The 23,733-nt window shown below is 47.6% G+C and overlaps 1 pseudogene; it reads right to left on the reverse strand.

Moving 5' to 3' along the window:
* Positions 1-21,659: 21,659 nt before the first annotated feature.
* On the reverse strand, positions 21,660-22,628 carry LOC122744498 (annotated as a pseudogene).
* Positions 22,629-23,733: the final 1,105 nt, after the last annotated feature.

The following is a 23,733-nucleotide window of genomic DNA, read 5'->3' on the forward strand; positions in this document are numbered from 1 at the left end:
TGTGGTCTCCCCAGCTCACAACCGAACTTCTCTCAAAAAGTTAACTAAGGGAAGATTTCATGACATTTGCTCCAAGTGAACTTTGTCCCTGGCACCAAAATTGCTAGTTAATGCCTCTGCTCATTCCTTCTGAATCGTCTTCTATGCTGTTGCCCTAAGGACGCCTTTCCTTCTCCCCTCCAAAGCCTTCAGGGCCCACATCCTCCAAGGAACCTTCCCTGACTCCTTGGATCTCCCATGGCACACAAACCTTCAGGACTTACACTGAGCCTTGAGTTCACACCATCCCCCATTCTTTGATCATTTAATTTCTGTGACTCTTCTTCCCCCAGCCAGCTAGCATATGAGCTGAGGTTAGGGATGGGTCCTTCTTTTTCTTCTGTCTCCCCCATGCTCGGGTCCGGCCACTCGGGCTGAGAATTGTCACTCTCCCCTCCTTCCACCCTGCCCCAGCCCTTGCAGTCCCCTCCTGACCCTCCTGTGGCCCATTCCAGTATCTAGACTTGGGGGTCACGAGCCGGCTCCCCTGGGCTTGGGGGTGAGCCGGACCTTCGTGTTTCCTTCTGACCATCCTCACCTCTGAGTCCTCCACAACCAATGGCTGCTGACTCATTCTGTCCAAACACAACTTGACTTTCATCACTTCTGCCTGCAGATGCAGGATTCTGGGGAAGAGAAGGGGGGAAGGGAGGAGGCTCCTTCCCTCCCCCTGCCCATCCTCTGCCCCCTCCCCCAGCCTTCTGATCCCACCCTCCTCACCTGTTGTGTAGCTCTCTGTCCTGCTGCTGCTCCTGTATTCTGGACCTCTCTAGTTCTCTTCTCTCCCACTCCAGGCGAACGAGGGAGCTCTCCATCTGGCGCCACAAAAGGAGTGGGGAAGGAACCAAGAATAGATGTGTCCTCTGGCCCAGGGTTCCTCCCTGGCAGAGGGGCAGGTCAAGGGCTGACCCAAGAAGGGTTGGGCTTGCCATCTGGGGTCACCGATGAGTGGGCCACTGCTGCCCAACGCCCCTCCCAAAGTTCTATTTCTGGACCTGCCAGATAGGCTAACCCTGGAATTGGAGGGAGGCCCCAGGACTATATTCCCATACTCCACAGGTGTGCAATTTGGGCCTTCCATAGACCAGATGTGTTCTGAAGCCCCACCCCCTCCCTGCCGCACCCCCTACCCCTTGCCTAAACCTGTTCCAAAACTTAGGGTTTGAAAGTGCTCCAGGCCTGGGGGAGGCACCCCCACCTGGAACAAGGGGCTCCCAAAACAAAGTGTAAATCCAATAGGTGTAATGACAGCATCCTTCTCTCACCATAGGGGCTCTTTCCAGATGTGCAGATTACTGGCATATGGCTGGGAAGGGGCATGAAGCCAGTCTGAAAACCACTTTGGAAATTGGTGAGTGGGTGGAGGGGCTACACAAGGCATGTGAAGGGGACAGTTTGTATCCCAGAAAAGAGAAGTTTATTTGGAAGGCTGGCAGAGAGGTGGTCTGTCCCCTAGAGTATTTTGCCAATGCCCCAGGAGAGGAAAGGGCCTGTGATGGGGGGATGGCTTGGGGTTGTGCGAAAGGCTCACTCACAGCTCAGGGCCTCCAAGTAGAAGCCAGGTACTGCCCCTCACAAAAACAGTGCATGGGACAAAGCCTCTGTCACATCCTTCCTCTCTTGCTCCCTCCCACTGAGCTCCAGGAATTTCGAAGAGACCAAACAGCCTGCCTTGGGAGGTCATGCAGTCACTCTTCCTGGCCTCTTCAAGCAAAGGTTGCCTGACCCTTGTGGAGTTGGAAGAAGGGGGGATTCTTGGGCAGCCGGTTTGCATAGGATGGTTACTAAAGTCCCTCCCTTCTCTGGGACTCTGGAATTCTGGGAGGCCTGAGAACTTAAAAAGCTGTGCAGCTATTTGAGTGAGTGCAGGGGCCTTGGTCAATCTGAGATACGGGTCAGAGGTGTAGAAGCTGAGACGCACCTCAGGCTAGGCCTGAGGAGTCTTAGCTACTGGTCCCAACAGAGGGACAGCAAGAATGTCATTCTGGAGACAGGCAGGCCGGCTTGGCTCAAAGAACATGGCTCTCTTACCTCAGGGTTCTAGAGCCTCTCTGCTTAATTTTGTTCCAATATATTTCTCCGCCCTCAGATTCTTAGCAAAGTTTTTTTTTTTTTTTTGGTGAGGCAATGGGGGTTAAGTGACTTGCCCAGGGTCACACAGCTAGTAAGTGTTAAGTGTCTGAGGTCAGATTTGAACTCAGGTACTCCTGACTCTAGGGCCAGTGCTCTATCCACTGCGCCACCTAGCTGCCCTCTTAGCAAAGATTTTTAACCCTGCTACTACTTCAGTTGAACTAAGGAGAGGAAGCTTCGCTGACAGCCTAGAGAAGTAAGGGAAGTACCATGGAAAGAAGGCTGCATCTGGAGTTAGAGGACCGGGGTTCAAATGCTACCCAGGACATTCACTATCTATATGACTTTGGGCAAGTTGCTTCAATTCCCTGTGCCTCAGTTTCCTCATATGTAAAATGATGGGGTTAGGCTAGATAGCCTGATGATCCATCTCAGATCAGAGTAGACAGGAGGCACTGGAGAAGAAAGAATCAGCCCCTGCTCCTGCCCCCTGCCCCAGGGTCTTGCGGCACTGATCAGTATCCCTTTCTCATCTTGAATCTCTCCCTAGCTACTACCTATGCACTTGCTCATGATATTTGTCTCATTCCCTTTTTTTTGTGTGTGGGGAAATCAGGGTTAAGTGACTTGCCCAGGGTCACATAGTAAGTGTCAAGTGTCTGAGGCCGGATTTGAACTCAGGTCCTCCTGAATCCAGGGCCGGTGCTTTATCCACTGCACCACCTAGCTGTCCCTATTTGTCTCATTCTTAAAAATTATTACTTGATCTTCAAGCCAGTGGTGTGCTTGTAAATGTTTAATAATCAGATCTCTGAGGGGGGAAAATGTATCCAGGACACACCTTTAGGTTGAACCTGCATCTTTAACATTTCCTTCAACACTTTCTCGAGTCTAGAAAAATCAACAAAACAATAAATTGAGCCATGATGGTTAGCTTTTCCCAATTTCCAAGATGGAAATGCTTCCACTGGAAATTGTATAATCAGCTCACAGGAGCTCTAGCATTCTGGCTCCGCCCCCACCCCCACCCCCTGCCCCTGCCCAGGGCTCCTTCCCCAGGTGACCCTCCTGGACACCGTCTCTTGCTTTGGCTTTCATGATGTGATTCTTTCCTGCTTCTCTTCTTAGCTCCTTCTCTATCTCCCCTGCTGGACTTTAATTCATACCCTGCTCCCCAAGTGTGAGTGTCAGTCCTTGCCCTGGGATCTCTTCTCTCCTCTCTCTGTAATTTCTCTCTTACTGATGGGTTCAAGTATCATCTCTATGCTGATGAGTCCCAGATCTATAAATCTAGTCAACCTTAATCTCTCTGTCTCTGTCTCTGTCTCTCCCATCACTTCCTCTAGCAGATGCCACACAGGCATCTCAAACTCAGCATGTCCAAAACAGTATTGATTATCTTCCCACCCTACGCCATCAGTCCTCTAAACTTGTCCATCTCTGTTAAGGCACTGTTATTTCCCCAGTTCCCCAGCTTTTCATTTTTAACTCTTCCCACTTTTTCATCTCCATATCAAATCAGTTTCCAAGTCCTGTCAAGTCTACCTTCACAGTATATCTGGTACCCACTCCCCCTTCTCTTCATTTACAGATTCACTGCCTTAGTTCAAGCCTTTATTACTTCTCTCCTGGACTATTTCAACAGCCTCCTGATTGGCCTCCCTTCTGATCTTTCCCTTTTATTAATCGTCCTCCACAAGCTGCCAGAACAACCTTCCTATTACTCCACTACTCAAGAACTCCTAATGGCTCCCTGTTGCTTTAGTTAAAAATGCCAATTCCTCAGCTCTTCCCAGTGTGGCTCCCATCTCCCTTTATAGTCTTATTTCACATTATTCTCCTTCATCAATTCTACATTCCAACCAAACAGGATTACTAGTTTTACTCCGAACTTGACATTTCATTTCCTGTCTCCATGTATTTGCACAAACTATTTCCTTCTCCTGAAATGTATTCGTAAAATGATAGGGTCACATTCAAAGCCGGAAGGTATTTTAGTCATCATTAAATCCAACCCCCTCCTTTTTTCCTCTGAGGAGACTAAGGACAAGAAAGGTTGTGTGATTTGTCCAAGGGCACAGTGGTAGTAAGTAGCAAAGGTGGGATTTGAACCCAGGACCTCTTCAGATCCAGCCCTGTATTCATCTGCACCAATGAACCAATTTAAAAAGCACATATTGGGGGGTGGCTAGGTGGCACAGTGGATAAAGCACCAGCTCTGGATTCAGGAGTAACTGAGTTCAAATCTGGCCTCAGACACTTGACACTTACTAGCTGTGTGACCCTGGGCAAGTCACTTAACCCCCATTGCCCTATGCAAAAAAAAAAAAAAAAGCACATATTGAGCTTCCTCTGTATCAGGCACCCGGGGGCAGTGATGAGCACATATATACACAATCGATAAAAGTTGTTTGAGGAAGGGGATTACTTGCAGTTGAGGGGCATCAGGAAAGGCTTTATGTAGGAGATGGTTCAGGAGCTGGGCCTAGAAGAGTGAAGGGGAGAGAAGCAAAGGTGAGGAGGGAGAGCAAACCAGGTATGGGAGAAGGGAGGGAAAGAGGGAGCAGAGGGAGCAAGCATTTATGTAGTACCACTGTGTGCCAAGCACTTGACAGCTATAAGATCAGGCCATGACAAAGGAAGGAGATGGAGGGCTATGTGAAGACTAGCCAGGAGGCCATTTTGGCTGAACCGCCGAGTGTAGGAAGGGGAGTGATACATCATGGCAGTAGAACAGAAGGTTGTGGCTCAGCTGTAAAAGGTGCTAAGAACTGGAGGAATTGGTATTCTAGGCTGCAGTCCAGGGGAAGCTACTGGGAGTTCACTAGAGCTACCACATGCCTTTCTCCCTGCTCATTAGTTTCTTTCTTTCTTTCTTTTTTTTTTTTGTGGGTTTAAGTGACTTGCCCAGGGTCACACAGCTAGTAAGTGTCAAGTGGCTGAGGCCAGATTTGAACTCAGGTACTCCTGAATCCAGGGCTGGTGTTTTGTCCACTGCACCACCTAGCCGGCCCCCACCCCTGCTCATTTCTAAGAAGGGGTTATCGTCCAGGCTCAGGTCCCTCCTCCTCTATGAAGCCTTCCTTCACTCTCTTGCCCAAGTTATTAACATTCTCTCTCTGTCCTCTGTTTTCCTTGTCCTCTCTTCGTGTACTATGTGCTATGTATCACCTGTAGAATGGAAGCTCTCTGAGGGCAGGGGTTCTTTCTTTTTTTTCTCTGAATTCCCAGAACCCAGAACCATGCCTCCCATAGAGTAAATGTGTAATCAGTGTTTGCTGAACAGAATTAACCCCAAAGGAGCCCCGGGCTTCTGTTCCAAGTGTTTTGTTTTGTTTTTCCACACAATCACAGGCAGGTGAAGGGAACGTCTATCCTCCCCTGCCAGATACCCAACAGAAGGCAGAATCTCTGTGCCAACATGACACCCAGTGCCAACATGGCGCCCAATGCCAACATGGCCCAGCTTACGATGCCTCTGCATCCTTGGGGGAGGGTCCTTTGCAGGGACGGGGTGTGGAACGTTGCATGTACTGTTAGAATCAGCTGATGTGTTTTGTTGAGCTGGTTTTCTGGGGTCTTTCTCTTTTTTGTTACAGGGGATGGCAGCTCTCTAAGTGGGAGTAGGGATATAATTGGAACTAAAGGCGATATAAAAACAAAAGATAGCAATGAATCTTTTTTTTCCAAAGTCACCTCCCTTATCTCACTAATCTGTTTCCTACCCTTTGTCATCTGGCTTCTGTCACTACTAATTTACTGAAACTGCTCTCTCTCTCAAGTCATCAGTGACCTACTAATCTTCAGATATAATTACTGCTTCCCATTCCTCTTGCTCCTGAATCTCTACAAAATGTGACCTGCTGACCAACCCCTCCCTTTTTCATACTGTCTCATCTTTCTTCTTTAAAGATCCCAAACTGGGGGCAATGGGGTGGCGCAGTGGATAAAGCACCAGCCCTGGAGTCAGGAGGACCTGAGTTCAAATCCTACCTCAGACACTTGACATTTACTAGCTGTGTAACCCTGGGCAGGTCACTTAACCATCATTGCCCTGCCCCCCCAAACCTCCCCCAAAACCCTAATCTGTCGGGGTAGCTGGGTGACAGTGAATAAAGCACCAGCCCTGGAGTCAGGAGGACCTGAGTTCAAATCCAGCCTCAAACACTTGACACTTACTAGCTGTGTGACCCTGGGCAAGTCACTTAACCCTCATTGCCCCACAAAAGAAAAAAGATCCCACATTCGCCTTGTACTTCTCTTACCCTCCTAAGTACCCTTCCTCTGTCCCCATTGCTGGCTCATCTTCTTCTCATGCTCTTAAATAGGGTAGTCTCTAAGGCTCGTTCATAGCTCTGTTCTCTGCTCTCCCTTGGAAATCTCCCTCCCATACCTTCGGCTACCACCTCTATCCAGGTATTTCCCAAATTGATGTCTCTAGTCCTGCCCTCGACTCAAATTTCCAGGACCCAAGGAAAGTCACTTAACATCTCCAGACCAAAGGTGCTTCATCCATAAAATGAGAGTGTGGGGCTAAATGGCCTCTCAGGTCCTTTTCGGTTTGAATCTAGGACCCTATGGTCCTGTGGCCTCTCCCCCCAGATGTCTAAGTGGCATCTACAACTCACTATGTACCCAAATAAGATTTTTCTTTCCCACTAAAGCCCTGATCCTATTTCCGATTTCACTGTTCCTGTGAAGGTCAAGGACACCAGATTCAAAATCTCGTGGAAGGGGAACATCCTTAACTCAAGAAGAAAGGACAGCCATGATTCCACAATGCTTTGGGGGCCAGAGATACAAGGTAATTAGAGAGGGTTCTGGGCTTCAAGTCCCTGAGGGCTTGCATGGGCACAGAGGGCAGTGACACCAGAGTGTTCAGAGAACACTGAACAAAGATGTAGTGTGAAGGAATGGGAGTGAGTCAGCAAAGATAGGGAGAAAAAGGGGCAGCTAGGTGGCGCAGTGGATAAAGCACTGGCCCTGGATTCAGAAGGACCTGAGTTCAAATCCAGCCTCAGATACTTGACACTTACTAGCTGCATGACCCTGGGCAAGTCACTTAACCCTCAATGCCCCCCCCCAAAAAAAGATAGGGAGAAAAATGTGGTGGTGGCATTTAGACAAAACTGCAGTGTACGTGGGAACAGGCAGAGCTGGAGGCCACCACGGGGTACCCTAGCAGCAGCACAAAGGAAGGAAATAGGAAGCCAGAGGGAGGTTGGCAGTGTAGAAATGCCCACACCTTCTAGACAGCATTCCCTAGGCAGCAAGAGGCAAAGACGTTAGTACCTGCTGGATTGTGATAGGAAGTGTGCCAGGAAGAGACTGTGCCAATGTTGACCTGTACTCTGTCCCACCCCTTTCCTCCCAGTCTCCCAATTGACTGACTGAGTCCTGCTCCTTTGGATTTCAGATGGGGATGTGCCTGTGTGTAGGGGAGAGGATTCAGTAGGAATGTTTGGGTTGGGGGTGAGGGGCATGGAGCCATGGGGTAAAAGGGCCAAGAATGTCTCCTGCTTACTTAATTTTTTTAAGTTTTTTTTTTTTTTGCAGAGCAATGGGGGTTAAGTGACTTGCCCAAGGTCACACAGCTAGTAAGTGTCAAGTATCTGAGGCTGGATTTGAACTCAGGTCCTTCTGAATCCAGGGCCAGTGCTTTATCCACTGCAACACCTAGCTGCCCCTCCCACTTACTTTAATCCCAAGACCTTTATCTGCATTTTATTCTAAGTAAATATTCTTTTGCTTTACCATGATGTCTCCTGATCACTCCTAGATGATTCAGAGAGGAAAAAATGGGGGTTTGTGGGCTGACCGGAGAGTGACCCCAAAAGGCAGTTGGCAGTTGACCTGCAGGCCATATGAAGGGCTATGCCCTGCTTCCTCTATGACCCTTCCCCCTCCCTCCCTTCTCATAGCTAAATCACATTGAATCTACTTCAAAATCTCTGTTATCTGAGTCTTCCTCTCTATTCCTGCCATACAGGACATGTCAGCATCACTGCCTACTCCAACTCCTAGACTTACATTCATCTGGCATGTTAAGGTTTACAGACTAATTTCCTCACAACAGCCCAATAAGGCTGGTATTATATTATTATCCCCATTTTTAACAGGTGAGAAGGCTGAGCCTCTGAGAAGTTAAATGCCTTGCCTATGATCACACAGCTAGTAAATCTTTGATGTGGAATTCAAACCCAGATCTCCTCTCTTTACTATGACACACAGTAGATCTTTTTTTTTTTGAAAGGGCAATTGGGGTTAAGTGACTTGCCCAGGGTCACACAGCTAGTTAGTGTCAAGTGTCCGATGCCAGATTTGAACTCAGGTCTTCCTGAATCCAGGGCCAGTGTTTTATCCACTGTACTGCCCAGCTGCCCTCTACCGTAAATCTTTTGATTGTACTCTCTTCCCCATTAAATTCATCCTTCAAGGCACTGTTAGTCTACTCTTCCTTATGCGTAGTCTTGGTCAAGCTATTCCTCTGCTCAATACCCCTGTTGCTTATTTAGAAAAATTCAAGCTCCTGTGTGGCATTAAAGGCCCTCTATAATATTTTGCCACACTACATTTCCCTACATTTGCCACCATACATTTTGGAATACCTGCTCACTTTGCCTTACTAATTTACTCAAGTTCAGTTCCTCAGAAATTAATTGAGTAATTTAATCAAACTGAAATGCTTACCAACTCCTATCCCCCACCACCCTACCCCTCCACCTCCAAGTCTTTTCTTCTTCAATCATGGTACCAAAATTTAAGAAGGACATTGAGGAGTGTCCAGAGGAAGGCAAGTAGGAGCATGAGAGCGGTTTGGTCAAAGCCACGTCATCTGAGGATTGATTGAAGGAAATAGGATGGCCAGCCTGGACAAGAAGGGGCCATGATGGTGGTCTACCAGTGTTTAACAGGCTGCAGTTCAGAAGAGGGATTAGATTTGTTCTGTTTGACGCCAGAGAGAAGAAGAAGGAACAATGGGTGGAGAGTACTGAGGTAAGGTTTGGGGAAGGAAATGTTCCCTAACAATTAAGAATATCCCAAAGTGGCAGTGTGGTTGTGTGGATACTGAGCTCCTCGTTCGCTGAAGATCTCCAATTGATGTCTGAAGGACTTCTTATTGGGGATGTTATGAAGGGAATTTGGGGCCAGATACAGAATGTTCCAGTGGCCTTGGGGGTTTCAATGAACTCAGAAATTCTCCTACCCAACAAAGAGGCCTAGTTCTTCCTTCCTTCCTTCCTTCCTTCCTTTTTTTCTTTCTTTCTTTTTTGGGAAGGGCAATGAGGGTTAAGTGACTTGCTCAGGGTCACACAGCTAGAAAGTGAGTGTCAAGTGTCTGAGGCTGGATTTGAACTTGGGTCTTCCTGAATCCAGAGCCAGTGCTTTATCCACTATGCCACCTAGCTGCCCCTAAGCCTAGTTCTTTTAACAGTCTCTCTAAAGACAAGGTTTCCAGTCCCCTTTGCCATCCTGCTCACTACCTCCCAAGGCAGCTATTGTTAGCTGCAATTTCTAGGAAATTCTTGATCACATTGACCTAAAGTAACTATAACTTCTACCTGTCTGTCCTACTCCTGCTTTTTGGAGTTACATCGAATACATCTCATCCCTTTTCTACTTGACAGTGTTTCAGATCGCTGAGTAACAGTAACTGGTACTATAAGATTTGCCAAGTGCTCTAACATAGGGAGCAGTGGGGCTACAACACATACTTCATGTGGTTCTCCCAATAATCCTATTCGATAAGGAGGCTGAATATTGTTGTCCTCCATTTATAAATGGAGAAAATGAGGCTCAGAGAGTTCCAGTGACTTATTCAGGGTCACACAGTGTCAGAGGTGAGAGTCTTTCCCAATTCTAAATGCATGGCCTCCCTGAGCCCAGTTCTCATGGTTCCCATAAAGAATTCCCGCTTCCTTCCATTTTCCTAGTGTACCATGGTGTATAGGTTCTCTCTTGTAGACAGATACATTTCAGTTGGTCAATAGTGAATGTAGCTCTTATCACATTTCACCCTGAATTGTACATAATAATCCAGAGATGTTCTATATTCCAGGGGAAGCTTAATGTGGATTGGGGGGAGGAGGTAGGGAAAAATAAGGAGACTCCTGGGTTTGGGGACAGACCATGGCAGGCAGGGAGCTGCTTAGTGTGGAGTAGATACTTCTGAGTATACTTTGGCCTGAATTCAAGGCAATGCCTGGGATAAAAGCCAAGAAAGACTTTGACCCATTAGTACCACTTAGGAAGACACCTCTGGCTGGCAGGAAGGCGGAGCAGAATGGAGCAAGGCATTCTCAAGGAGCCAGACAAGGAAAAACCAAAATGAAAACCAGCCCTAGCTGAGGAGGAAGCACAGACAATGTGCTGAGCAGAGAGAGTCTATGCTCTTCATGGTTAGCTGAGTATGAGGTTATTGACCATTTCCTTGGAGAATGGGATACAGAAGAATTCAGCAGAGCAATCTCCAAAGGAGGAACTGAGTTCAAATCCTGTCTCAGATACTTACTGGCTGTGTGACCCTGGGCAAGTCACTTAACCCCAATCACCTCCAAAACCAAACCAAAACAAAACAAAACAAAAAGGGAGATACTGAGGCCCTCATTCAAAGAGGAAGAGTGGAGAAAGTCCTGAATTAGGCTTAAGACCTGAGTTCTAGACCTCATGCTCTTACTGCACTGCATACCAGATCTATGTGATCTCAGGCAGCTATACCTACCTATGACACTTATTAGTTGTATTACTCTGGGCAAATCATTCTGCTTCTCTGAGTCTGTTTCTTAATCTGTAGAAAGGAGGTTAGATTAGTTCAGGGCTTCTTAAACTGTGGTGCATGGACTCCATAGATGTCAATGAGTCTGAAGGGGGAAAAAACCTGATATCTTTCTTTTCTTTTCTTTCTTTCTTTCTTTTTTTTTTTTTTGGCGGGGCATTGGGGGTTAAGTGACTTGCCCAGGGTCACACAGCCAGTAAGTGTCAAGTGTCTGAGGCTGAATTTGAACTCAGGTACTCCTGAATCCAGGGCTGGTGCTTTATCCACTGAGCCACCTAGCTGACCCTCTTTATTTTCATCAACCTCTAACTAGAATTGAGAATTTCCTTTAATTATTTTTTAAAAATGATTCTGAGAGGGGCAGCTAGGTGGCGCAGTGAATAGAGCACCGGCCCTGGAGTCAGGAGGACCTGAGTTCAAATCCGGCCTCAGACACTTGACACTTACTGGCTGTGTGACCCTGGGCAAGTCACTTAACCCCAATTGCCTCACCAAAAAAAAAAAATTATTCTGAGAAAGGGGTGTATAGGCTTTGTCACACTGCCAAAAGAGGGCCGTGATGCCCCCAAAGTTAAGAATGCCAGGGACTAGATGCACTTAAGTCCCTTTCGGATCTAAATCTAGCATCCTATGATATGATCACCTCTCCTTCCTGGGCCTCAGTTTACTCATCTGTAAACCAGAGATGGTCATTTTCTGCCTTGCCAACCTACCATGACAATCACAAGGATCATCTGCGAGAACCTGGGGTTTGGGCACAGGCCAGGGGTAGATCGGAGAGGCGCCCTGCGCCATCCAACCCCTTTGCTCTTGAGGACCACACAGGGGACCTGCAGGGTGGACTTGTACCTTTTGTCTCAGGTCAAGCAGCTCACACTTCATTTGGCTGAGCTCCAGAGCCTTCTCCCGCCTTTGGATGTCCTGTGCCTGCTCCTTCAGGGTCCCATGGTCTGTCTGCAGGTGGCCCACCAGCTCTGCCTGCTGCTGAATGCTCTCTAACAAAGGTGACCGAAGGTCCTGTTCTGACCTGCTCCAGCCCTGGGGGGCTGGGGCCCTGCTGTTGAACCCGCTGCCCATCCAGTCCAGAATATGGGGCAGAGAAGCCTGACGTCTGATGAACGGGCTTGAGCCTTTGCTCAAGGGGTCACAGGACAATGTGCTGCAGAGGAGAAAGGAGTTAAATGAGGAAAAGAAACATGCCCTGGAGTAGGGGCCAGGACTTCTGGGTTTGGGTCTCCTTGCCTCCCCTCCCTCTCTCCATAGCATCTTTGATATCACTCACCAGGCCTCAGTGGGATGGATGTTTCTCAGGAAACTTGAGGACTGTGATCTGCTCAGAGGCCTGGGACTATGGGAGTGCCATGGGCAGGAAGGGTTCCTAGCCTCCAGGAATCCAGAGATGGCCCTCAGAGGTCCCTGAGTGAGGGGAAGAAGGCCAAGTATCATTCATACTCATCAACAGCATCATTACAGTCCCATACATGTGTACTTCTGAGGGATTCAGAAGGAATTGTTACACCTCTTTCATAGATGAGGAAACTAGGGGTCAGAGAATTTAAGCAGTTTACTTATAGCCCCCTAACAAATCAGAGGTGACACTAGAACTTAGGTCTCTTGAGTCTCTTGAGCCTCAGTCACAGGATTCTTTTGGGAAGAGGAGCCTGGTGAGGCTGAAGTTAGGACCAGACCAGGGATTTATCTGAGGCCCTGAGTTGTCCCCTGGAAAGGAAGATTAAGTGCAACCAAGGGTAGAGAGGAGGAAGACAAAAAGGGAGAGGGAATGCCAGGGCTATGATGCCAAGGATCGGGACTTTAGATCTAAGTGCCAATGGTGGTGACAGGGCCAGCCCTTAGGTGGCAAAGCTGGGAAGTCCTGAAGTTTCCTGTATCTTCCTGAGGGCCTGGGGCTCTTCAGGATACCTGATTCCCCCTCAGACAGGTTACAATGAGATCAGAGAAGGCAAAGCAGGCTTCCAGTTGGAGGAATGGAAGGCCAGTGGGGAAAATCAAGCCACCTCCCAATGTACCTTGAGGGCCACCCTTCTTTAACAGCTGCTCTGGAAAGACCTTTTCAAAACCCAGCCCTCATCTCTACCCTAAGAAAGTCTCTAAGGGGCAGCTAGGTGGTGTAGTAGATAAAGCACCAGCCCTGGATTCAGGAGGATCTGAGTTCAAATCCAGCCTCAGACATTTGACACTTACTAGCCGTGTGACCCTGGGCAAGTCATGTAACCCTCATTGCCCCCTCCCCCCCAAAAAAGTCTCTGGAATGTGGACAGACCTTGGAGTGGCTCCTGGACATCTCCATTGACCTTGCTCTAGGGCGACCTTGAAACCTCCCCAGAAACAACGGACCCTTGGCCAGGCCTTGGAGAAAGCTGCCATCCCTGCTGTAATGGGAGGGCAAGTTGGGGTAGGTAGCCCAGCCTTGGAAGGACATGCTGTTGGGGAAGCTAGGAGAGGAGAGCTGAGGCCTCTGAGGCAGCCAGGCACCCCACAGATATCTGGTCTAGACCCAATTCAGGCACCTTCAAACCTGTCATGAGAAGAAAACAAAAACAAAACAAAACAAAACAAAAGCCCACCCTGAGTGAGCTGATGGCTGAGCAGCCATAAGCAGAGTGCTCCTCCCCCTTCCCAGCCCAGCCCAGCCCCCACAGGCCCATGTACATTGCACTGCTGAGCCTCCTGAGGTGGAGACGTGCCAACTTTGCCTTCCATCCAGTCCTGTGAGTTCATTGGTGTAAGGAGCTTCTCATGAGGAAACTCCCTCTGCCAATGCGGATCAGCACCTGCTCTGTGACAAGTCTTGGAGAGTTGCCTGGGACAGTCAGTCAATAAGCATTGATTAAACCCCTACTATGTGCCAGGCATTGTGCTAAGCCCAAGAGATAAAAAGAAAGGCCAAAGAGAGTCAGGGCTCTTAAGGAGCTCACAGTCCAGTGGTGGGAGGAGACAGCATATAAATAACTCTGTACAAACAAGCTCTTTGGGGGCAGCACTTGCCTCCAGAACCTCCTGGCTCCAAGGCTCCCTCTCTACCCACTACCCTAGGCTGCTTCTCAGATGTGCCAGGGACAGAAAACATGTGTATGAGAGGAGACAAGGGGCCAGGAGATCAGAGCCAGGGAGCAGATGCTTCCTGTGAACTTGGGGGATGCAGGGAGGGAGAGAGATTACAAACCCCAGATAATATATGGGGGTTGGGAAGGAGTTCTGAAGCTTAGGCATTGGAGAAAACTGTGGGGTCAGAAAAGATGGTAAAAAACCCTCCATATCAAAACGTGGAGGGCAGAGGTACTTCAAGGACTCTGAGCAGGAACTGTGTCCCCAGAACATGGGAGGGGCCAGTTCAAGGAGTTTTTATGAGCAGAGTCCAAACATACCACCAAAACTGACTTCAGGTGACTGTGAGGAGAATGGTATTCATCTGGAGTGAAGGAGCCATGATTTCCCCAGGTTCAAAGTAGCTAGGCTACTTTTTGTAGTAACAATGAACTGGAAATAAAAGTCGGTGTCCATGGATTGGAGAATGGTTCAATATAAAATGAGATAATATTTGTAAAGTACTTTGTAAACCTTAAAACACTATAGAAATGCCAACTCTCATTATTAGCATGGAGCAAATGGTGGTCTATGGATGTAAGGTAACATTGTATCATAGGGAACAAGGAGTATGAGGAATACAGAGAAGCATGGGAAGACTTGTGTGAACTGAGATCTGCAGAACCAGGAAGGCAATTTGAAGGCGACATCAACAAAAGGGACAATAAAAGAAAACCAAGTCATTGTAATGACTAGCCTTGGTCCCAGGAAGGAAATGAGGGAATGTATCTCCCTCCTTTCCATGGAGAGCTGGGGGACTCAAGCTGTGGAATGGAATGCTGTATATAATATTAGATGTGGTCACTGTTGACGTCAGTTTTGCCTAACTGTTTTTCCCCTTTGTTACAAAGGGAAGGTTGACCTTGGGAGGGGGTAGATGTGGGAAGAGAGAGGTATACTCACAAACAACTATGATGTAAAAGGCCAAAAGCATTAATAAAACTTTTTCAAAAGAAAGAAAAGAAATAGGTCAGCACTTAGCTGTGAGATGAGGACAGAATGGCCCCAAATACTTGTTTACAGAAAAACCCAACCAATCTGGGTTACTTGAAGTAACACCAGATCCCATTTTTCTAGTATTTTCAGATTTGCAAAAAATTGTCTTCATAACAAACCTGTGAGGGAGAAGTACAAGTATTTTTAATTGCCATTTTGCAAGGAGAGGCTAAGTGATTTGTCCAGGGTCACCCAGGTAAGAATTATGAAAGTTAGGGTTTGAATCTAGGTCTAATACTCTTTCTATCACTCCACACTGGTCCCCATGCTCTGCGATGCTTCCAGCTGAGCCAAGTTAACTTAGGAACGTGACGCTACCCCTATAATAAATCATACCTTCATCCATATAGGGAGACCTCTAATAAGCTATTCCGGGGTCAGGGGCAAGCAGCACAAAGCATGCCCTCAAGTCAACATTTGAAGACAAATTCAGTTAAAGGGAAGTAGAGAACCCAGGATGACAGGTCCCTAGGGAAGAAAGTTCATCAATGTCACTGATGGGGAAGGCAGAATGGAGCTTGGCCAAAGAGTATCTCACCCAGGGGCAGCCATCTGTTAGCTTCTGATCATGATGAATTGTTCTCACTAATAAGGCCTTATGTTGAGTTCTTTCCTCATTGTTGAGGGAGTGTCACTGTAGTCAGCACCATCCAAATATTGATGCCCTGGGACAAGACCCCTGTTGCACCACCTTAGTCAGAGTTGTATATATAAAGTGTGTGCCCTGGGAATAGAGCCTCCTTGCACCTACTCTTGCAGCCCACAGGGGTAGGGAGGTGGTGGAAATAAATTAATCTGTGTTCTTTATCCAGCTGGTTCTACATCTTCATGGTCCTGTAGAAAAATGATGGGGAGAAGAATGGACTAAATAACCTTTAAGGTCCCTTCCTGCTCTAGATCCAAGTCCTAACTTCTGGAGAAAAAAAAAAAAGAAAGGTCTGGAATCAGTATTTAGAGGAAATTCTTCCCTTGGAGCACTGGGTCTGTAATCAGTAAGACCTGAGTTCAAATCTGTCCTCTGGCACTAACCGAATGACCCTTGGCAAGTCACTTGATCTCTGCCTCAGTTTCCTCAACTGTAAAATGGGGATTATAAAAGCACTCACTCTCAGGGTTGTTGGGAGGATCAACAGAGATAACATTTGTGATGTGTTTAGTGTGGTACCTGGCACATAACAGGCACTTACTAAACGTGTGCCCCCTCCCTTTCCCTTCTTCCATCTCTAGTAGAGGCAGTAGAAAGGAAGCTGGCTAGCCAGGCAGCTTTACAAGTAAGTAAAACAGCAGCTTAACTGTGATTTTCAGGTACTCAGGGAGATCCACCCTGACCCCTCCCTCCAACCCACTCCCATCATCGCCTTGGGAGGAGCTTAGAGATCATGCAGTCCAATCACTTCATTTGTCAGGGAACTAAGGCTCAGGGTGGGGAGGGGACTTAGAATCCCAGATTTAGAACCAGGAGGGACCTCACAGGCTGGCTACTTTGATCCTCTCATTTAACAGATCAGGAAACTGAGGCTCAGGAAGGTTACTTGTTTCCAAGGTAACATAGGCAGAGCTGAGTCTTGAGCCCAGATCTCCTACCTTGCAGCCTGGGCTGGTTTTCATCATCAGACATGCCCTCCCACATAAGCTGCCTGGTACCTCAAATGACCTGGGTCCCCAGGAAAGGTCATGCTTGAAGCTGTTCTCTGGCACATCTCCCCAAGTGAAGGAGAGTCACAGCAGGATTTGCCAACAGATCAGAAAGCTCTGGGTTTGAGTGTATGTGTGTGTGTGTGTGTGTGTGTGTGTGTGTGTGTGTGTGTGTGTGTGGGCGGGACTGGAAGTGGGAGAGGGTGGAGAGCTCCAGCAGCCAGAGATCCACTTCCAAGGTTCACCCTCCCAAGAGCCCAGGGAAAAAAAAACTGGCTTCCAGCCGCACAAGGACAGGGAGGAATCCAGAGCCTTGCTTGGCAATCAGAACTCTGGATTCCTCCCTGTCCTTGAGATCAATTGAGATCAGTTATTGAAGTGTCTCAAAAGAGTATTGGTCTTGGTCTCAAGAAATCTGGGTTTATATCCCAGAATCAACACTTACCAGCTGTGCTACCTTGGGAAAATCACAACTTCTCTGAGCCTCAGTTTCTTTATCTGAAAAAATGAGGATCCTATTTCTTGTTACATTCTACCTGCCTAACAGGTTTGCTATAAGACGAGGACTTTGTAGGGCAGTCCTGGGCTTGGAGTCAGAAAGACCTAAATTCAAATCCAGTCTCAGACATTTACTAGCTGTGTGAACCTAGGCAAGTCATCTAACTGTGCTTGTCTCCATTGTGTCATCTGTAAAATGAGCTGGAGAAGGAAATGGCAAACCACTCCAGTATCTTTGCCAAAAAAAAAATCACAAATGGGGTCACGAAGAGTCAGACATGTCTGAAACAACTCAACAACAGCAAGGATTTTGTAAAGTTTGAAGCACTATTAACAGTGAGTTATTAGTCAATGACCTTTAGTATGACTCAGTCTGTCCCTAGGCTCCCCACCCTCAGGGCCTTGTAAATCCTAAACCTGAGCCCTCCCTTGAGGACAAAAAGTTCCTGTCTTTTGGCAAGAGGCTCACAGACTAGGGAGAGATTTGGGAGGCAGCCTTCCCCATTCCATCATATTTTTCACTTCACGAAGCTTTTACACTTAATTTTTTTTTTTTTTTGTGGGCAGGGTCACACAGCTAGTAAGTGTCAAGTGTCTGAAGTTGGATTTGAACTCAGGTCCTCCTGAGTAGAGGGCTGGTGTTTTATCCACTGAACCACCTAGCTGCCCCCAAAGCTTTTATTCTTGTTAATCTCTCTCAGCTATTGACTGATCAGGACTTAAGGTATCATCCCTTTCAAAGTATTTGATTTTAAAAGGGGAATTTTTTGAAGGTCTGAAAGAATGAAGCTCTACTATTGGAATCCCAGTGACATATAAAACCAACAAAAAAGATATTTGAATCACAGACTCTCGGAATTAGAAGGGACCTCATTGGCTTTTCTACCATATACCCAACAAGTGCTCGCCCAGGCTTTGCTTGAAGACCTTCAGTGATGGGGAACTCACTACCACCCAAGGAAGCCCCTTCCACTTCTGCTCAGCTCTACTCTCTGTTCCCATGTGACAGCCCTTCAAATATAGGAAGGCAGTTCTAGCAGATCCCCCCTAAGTCTTTTCTTCTCCAGCGTAAATTTTTATTTTACTTTTTTTTTAGTGAGACAATTGGGATTAAGTGACTTGCCCAGGGTCACACAGCTAGTAAGTGTTAAGTGTCTGAGGCCAGATTTGAACTCAGATACTCCTGACTCCAGGGCTGGTGCTCTATCCACTGTGCCACCTAGCTGCCCCCTCCAGCATAAATTTCTAGTTCCCTCAATCTGACCGTCGACAGGCTTGGTTCTCTTGTCATGCTGGCTACCCCTTTCTGGACATGCTGCAGCTTGTCATTGCCCTTCCTAAAATGTGGTGCCTAGAGCTGAGCCCAACATATCAGGTACACTCTGACTAGGGCAGAAGACAGTGGGACCATGGCCTCCCCTGGCTGGGATTCTGTGACTTTCTCCAGGAAGCCTTGGAGCACACTCTCTCTTTCAGGGAGGCAGTATGGATGTGGGGCCCTTATATAATGACATAGAGTGCGCTACTTGCTGTAAGGCTGACATGATTAGGAGAGAAGGTCATTTGGAATTGGAGTTACCAAAGGTCCCCTTCAGTTTTGGGGTCTTACCCATAAGCCCCCAGTGATTGTTCAGGGCTGTGCCAGGGCTGAGGATGGGTGGGAGAGAGAATGGCACGGAACCAGGCTTACCTTCTCCTGGATTTAGCTCCTTGGGGCTAGAGGGTTCAGGTCTCTCAGAGTGGAAACTCCTGAGCCTTCCTGGCTCTCACAATGCTCAGGCATTCAGGGAGCCATAGTAACCCCAGGCAACAAGCTTCACGTAAACTGTCCTCTCCCATTGGGATGGTGAAACTACAGAAGAGGGGGTGGGGTCAGGGGAGGAGGAAGAGAAAGAGACAATTAACCAAGGAGTGGGTTCTGCCCTCCCACAGCCTAAGTCTTTAACTTCATAGAACTATTTTTAAAATTATCACTAGTGTTTGCTAAGGTCACAGTGAGAATGAGCCTAGTGCGGCCCTGGTCTGAGAGGTTAGATTTGGGAGAAGAGGCTGTGAAGGTTACCCTTTGCCTGAGGATTGAAAAGTTGTATGGAAGGATGTGATTGGATTCAAAGTCACATCCTGGGTTCAAATCCCTGTTCTGTTACTTATCACATGTGAGCCAGTGCCTAGGCGTTCCCCCTCTTCAGGTTTCAGTTTCTTCATTTGTAAAATGAAGGGTCCGGACCAGGTGATCTCTAAAATCTCTTCCAGCTCTAAATTCTTTTTTTGTTTTGTTTTGTTTTTTGGGGGTTGTTTGTTTGTTTTTCTGGGCAATGAGGGTTAAGTGACTTGCCCAGGGTCACACAGCTAGTAAGTGTCAAGTGTCTGAGGCTGGATTTGAACTCAGGTCCTCCTGAATTCAGCATCGGTACTCTATCCACTGAACCACCTAGCTGCCCCTCAGCTCTAAGTTCTATAATGTATGACCCTGTGATTTATTCTGAATCTTCAATTCATTTTAAATGGGTCACTCCTTGAAGGAATTGGGCAAATTTAGCCTGTACAAAGAAAATTTAGGGGAATGTAATAATTGTCTTTGTATTTGAAGGGCTGTCAGTAGGGAAGAGAGAGTGGGATTTTTCTGCTTAGCCCCAGAGAGACAGAATTAGGAGCAATTAGCAGGAGTTATGAGGGGCAGGATGCTTTGGAATGGAATCAGGATGATGACAACAATAGATTTCCAGAATCACAGATTATAAGGGGTTAGAGGTCACCTATCCCAGACCCTCCATTTTGCAGAGAAGAAACCCAAGGCTCAAAGAGATCCATTGGGGACTTAACAGCAGAGCCAGAATTAGAAACCAGGCCTCAGGAGCCTCATTGCTCACCTGAAACTCACTGACTCAAAGGATGGCTAGTTAAGTCAGACACCTAAGGCTATCCAAAGAGGGTCTATCTCCTGGAGGTAGTGGAAAGAACACTGCTCTGAGAGTTGGGAGTCCTGGCTTCCAGCCTCACCTCTGCCTCTTACAAAGTATTTGAGTTTGGGGAAGTTCCCTCCAGTGTCTGGGCTTCATCTACACCCCGCCCCGCCCCCCTGCCCTGCGCATCAGTACAATGAGATTTCACCTCCCCTTTATGTTCACAGCACCACCTCCCTGTTCAGGGCTTTCCATCTCACCAGGGCTATTGCAATCACCTTCCAATTCGAATCCCTGTCTCAAGCCTCTCTCTCCCTAGTTGCTACAATCCACGCTCCGTTCTGTTCTGTTGAGCTGCCACATTGATAGTCCTAAAGCACGGCTAAGTCTGACTGGGTCCTAAGTCTGACTGGGTCAAGCCTCTGCTTGGGAAGCTCTAGTGCTTCTGGGAGAGAACAGAAACTCGTCTGGTTTGATGTTTGAAGCCTTTCACAATCTGGCTGCAGCCTGCCTTGGCAGGCTTGGTGCACAGTACTTGGCTTCATGTATTTGTTGTTCCAGGTGGTTTCCTCAGACCAGCCATCCTCTCTCCACCCACTTGTAACCCCAGGTTATCCCATGGTTGGAAAGCATTTCCCTTTCACCTCTGTGAACCCCCAGCTTCCTTGAGGGCTCAGTTAAGGACCACCTTCTCCGGAAGCTTCCTCTGATGCCCCAAATTGCTGGTAATGCCTTCCCTGGCTCCACCCCTTACCCCTGAAAATGGACTTGTCTTCTTCTAGATGCCATTCCCCAACCCCCTTCCTCAAAGGAAGGTGAGACTCTTGAGGACAGAGGCTGTTTTTGTCTTCCCATCCTCAATGCCTGGCATAGGGCCTGGCTCAGAGTTGGCTTTGGGTAGATGCTTATTAAATGCATACGGAATATTGGGGAGGGGGTTGGGTTATACAATTTCTATGGCATACAATCTTCTCTTCTAAGGAATCATTGCACCAAGAGGCTTCTGGCTTAAGGAGGAGACAAGGGTATCTGTGGTAAGCCCTGCGCAGACCATCTTACAACTGATGCATACATTCTGGCCAAGAAAAAGGAGGAGCACGGTGGAAGGAAAGGACTCTGGGGAAGGAAACTCCAGGGACTGGGGGAGAGAACAGCTGCCACCACTAAAGATGTGCATCATGCCTCCTTCCAAACTGCTGCAAGAATGGGGCTGAACAGGGCAGCTAGGTGGTGCAGTGGATAGAGCACCGGTCCTGGATTCAGGAGTACCTGAGTTCAAATTCGGCCTCAGACACTTAACACTTACTAGCTGTGTGACCCTGGGCAAGTCACTTAACTCTCATTGCCCTGCAAAAAAACAAAAAACAAAAAACCACAACCAAACAAAAAGAATGGGGCTGAACAGTAATTACCCTCTGCTCAACCCTTCTGTTGAACTCTTCCCCGAGCCTAGGGAGTAAGTCTAACAGAGGAGGAGGGAGGGAGAGAATGTGTCATCCCTTGCATACCATCCCCCATGGTTTGTTTGTGTTTTTTTGATTGTTTGTTTCTTTTTTTCATAGTCAAGGGAACCAAAGTTTTATTGAAATTAAGGTTTTTCTACGAAAAAAAAAAAGGCAAAAAACTTGGCCAGAGACCCAGCAGTTGAGGGAGGGGCTAGGAAGGAGGAAGGTGTGCCTCAGTTTCAGCTTTGGCTTCCATGGACCACGATGTCATCATACTCATCACCTTCATCATTGTCGCTGCCTCTGGGGCTGTAGTCTTCCTCATCCTCAGACTTGGGCTCAGGGGTCTGTGAGCACACAGGAGACGGGCAAGGAGGGGGTCTGACTGAAGCGTGGCACTACCCAGTGGGGTCCAGCCTCCATAAATTTGGGCCTTGGGGTCCTCACCCCCATCCAAGAACAGCTGGCAGGACCTCTGTGGCCTCTGCCTCCATGGCCAGGTGTAGGGGACTCTACCCACACGTAGGCTCTGGTTTGTTGAGATCAGCTCCTGCTTCTCAGAGCAGCTGAACCATCTCTGTGTCCCTGTGGATCACAGCCACATGGAGGGGAGTGTGGCCCTGGTAGTTGGTGCACTCCAGCTGGTCCAATCTCTCTTCCTCTCCTCTTCCTCTTCTTCCTCTTCCCCATTGGCTGTCTGGCCCTCGGGTGGCCCCAGAAGGGCTTGGGCACAGGTGTGAGGCCCAACCCAGCAGGCCAGGTGCAGTGGCGTGTGTCCCTCTTGCTTGGCCACACAAAGCCCAGCCCCTGCGGCCCAGAGCTTCCGTGTTATGGCTGCCTCCCCCAGGATGGCTGCTATATGCAGAGCCATCTGACCCAGGTCATTCTGGAGATCCAGGTACTCGGTCCCGGCCGTGAAATGAAGCAGGAAGTCAAGGAAAGCTTCATGCTGGTGAATCACTGCCAAGTGCAAGGCCATTTCCCTGTCCTCCCTCATGGCACCCAGCTCTCCAGCTCCTCATCTTCATCAGCCCTGTCCTTGGCCCCAACCACTGGGGCCCCAAGTCCATTGGGCCCCAGAGACCGGAGCTCGCTGTCATACCAGTTATCCGTGAGCCCGCAGTCCCCAGACTTCATGGGCCCCACCGGGGCCACCATGGCCTACGCAGAGCCCTCCTCTCTCAGGCCCCACTGGCCCATCCAGAGTCGTCACTACCACTGCCCTCCATGTTTTTTAAAAATAGATTTTTGGATATCTTTTGTTTTTATATCAACACATTTTTATCCTCTGTCCTTTCCTCCTGCCCCTTCTCAGAGGGCCATCTCTATATCTAGGAAGGAAGGAAGGAAGGAAGGAAGGAAGGAAGGAAGGAAGGAAGGAAGGAAGGAAGGAAGGAAGGAAGGAAGGAAGGAAGGAAGGAAGGAAGTTTTAGAAAAGTCAACATATTGAAAATACTCTTAACTCATGGTTCCTGACCCCTGTGAACTCAGGGATAAGGAGATGACTTGTAATAGCTGTTCTTTTGGGACCAAGTTTGTTCATTATAATTTTACAGCATTTGATTTTCATCACTTTGCATCAGCTGTTCTATTTACATTGTTGCAATCCTTGTATCTATTCTTTTCTGAACTCTGCTTCACTTTGCATCAGTTGACGTAAGGCTTTCCATGCTTTTCTGTATTCTTCTTGCTGTTGTTTCTTACAGTAAAGTCATATTCTATTACATTATATACCACAACCCTTCCCCACCACCACCTTTAACCTGGAGAAGAAAAGGTTCAAGGGGATGCTATAAAAGTCTTCAAGGGCTGTCACCTCAAAGAGGGATTAGATTTGTTCTTCTTGAGTCCAAAGGGCATAACTAAGGGAGATGAAGTAGAATTTGCAAAATATTAAATTTAGGTTTGATGCTGGAAAAAAAGCCACAACTTCCTAATATTTAGAGATTTAGTAACTAATTGGATATGAGTTGAGTTGAGGAAAAGACAACAGATGAAGATGGCCAACCTTGTGAATCTGGACAAATTATGATAACAGCTATGAGAATATTATTATCATATTAAGCTTTTAAAAAGTTATTATTTGGAATTATTGCTTATCATATATTATATTCTGAGTCAAAGCAAATTCACATTTTTTGCTGTCAATCATTATCCTCAGTTGTTAAATCAATATGAGACTTGGATTATGGGAATTTACCATTTGAGACATTAATTGCTATTATTCTGAGTTATCAGATCAGAGCAGCCAAGATGCCAGCCA

The sequence above is a fragment of the Dromiciops gliroides genome, chromosome 2, assembly GCF_019393635.1.
Source record: "Dromiciops gliroides isolate mDroGli1 chromosome 2, mDroGli1.pri, whole genome shotgun sequence".
Lineage (NCBI taxonomy): Eukaryota > Metazoa > Chordata > Mammalia > Microbiotheria > Microbiotheriidae > Dromiciops > Dromiciops gliroides.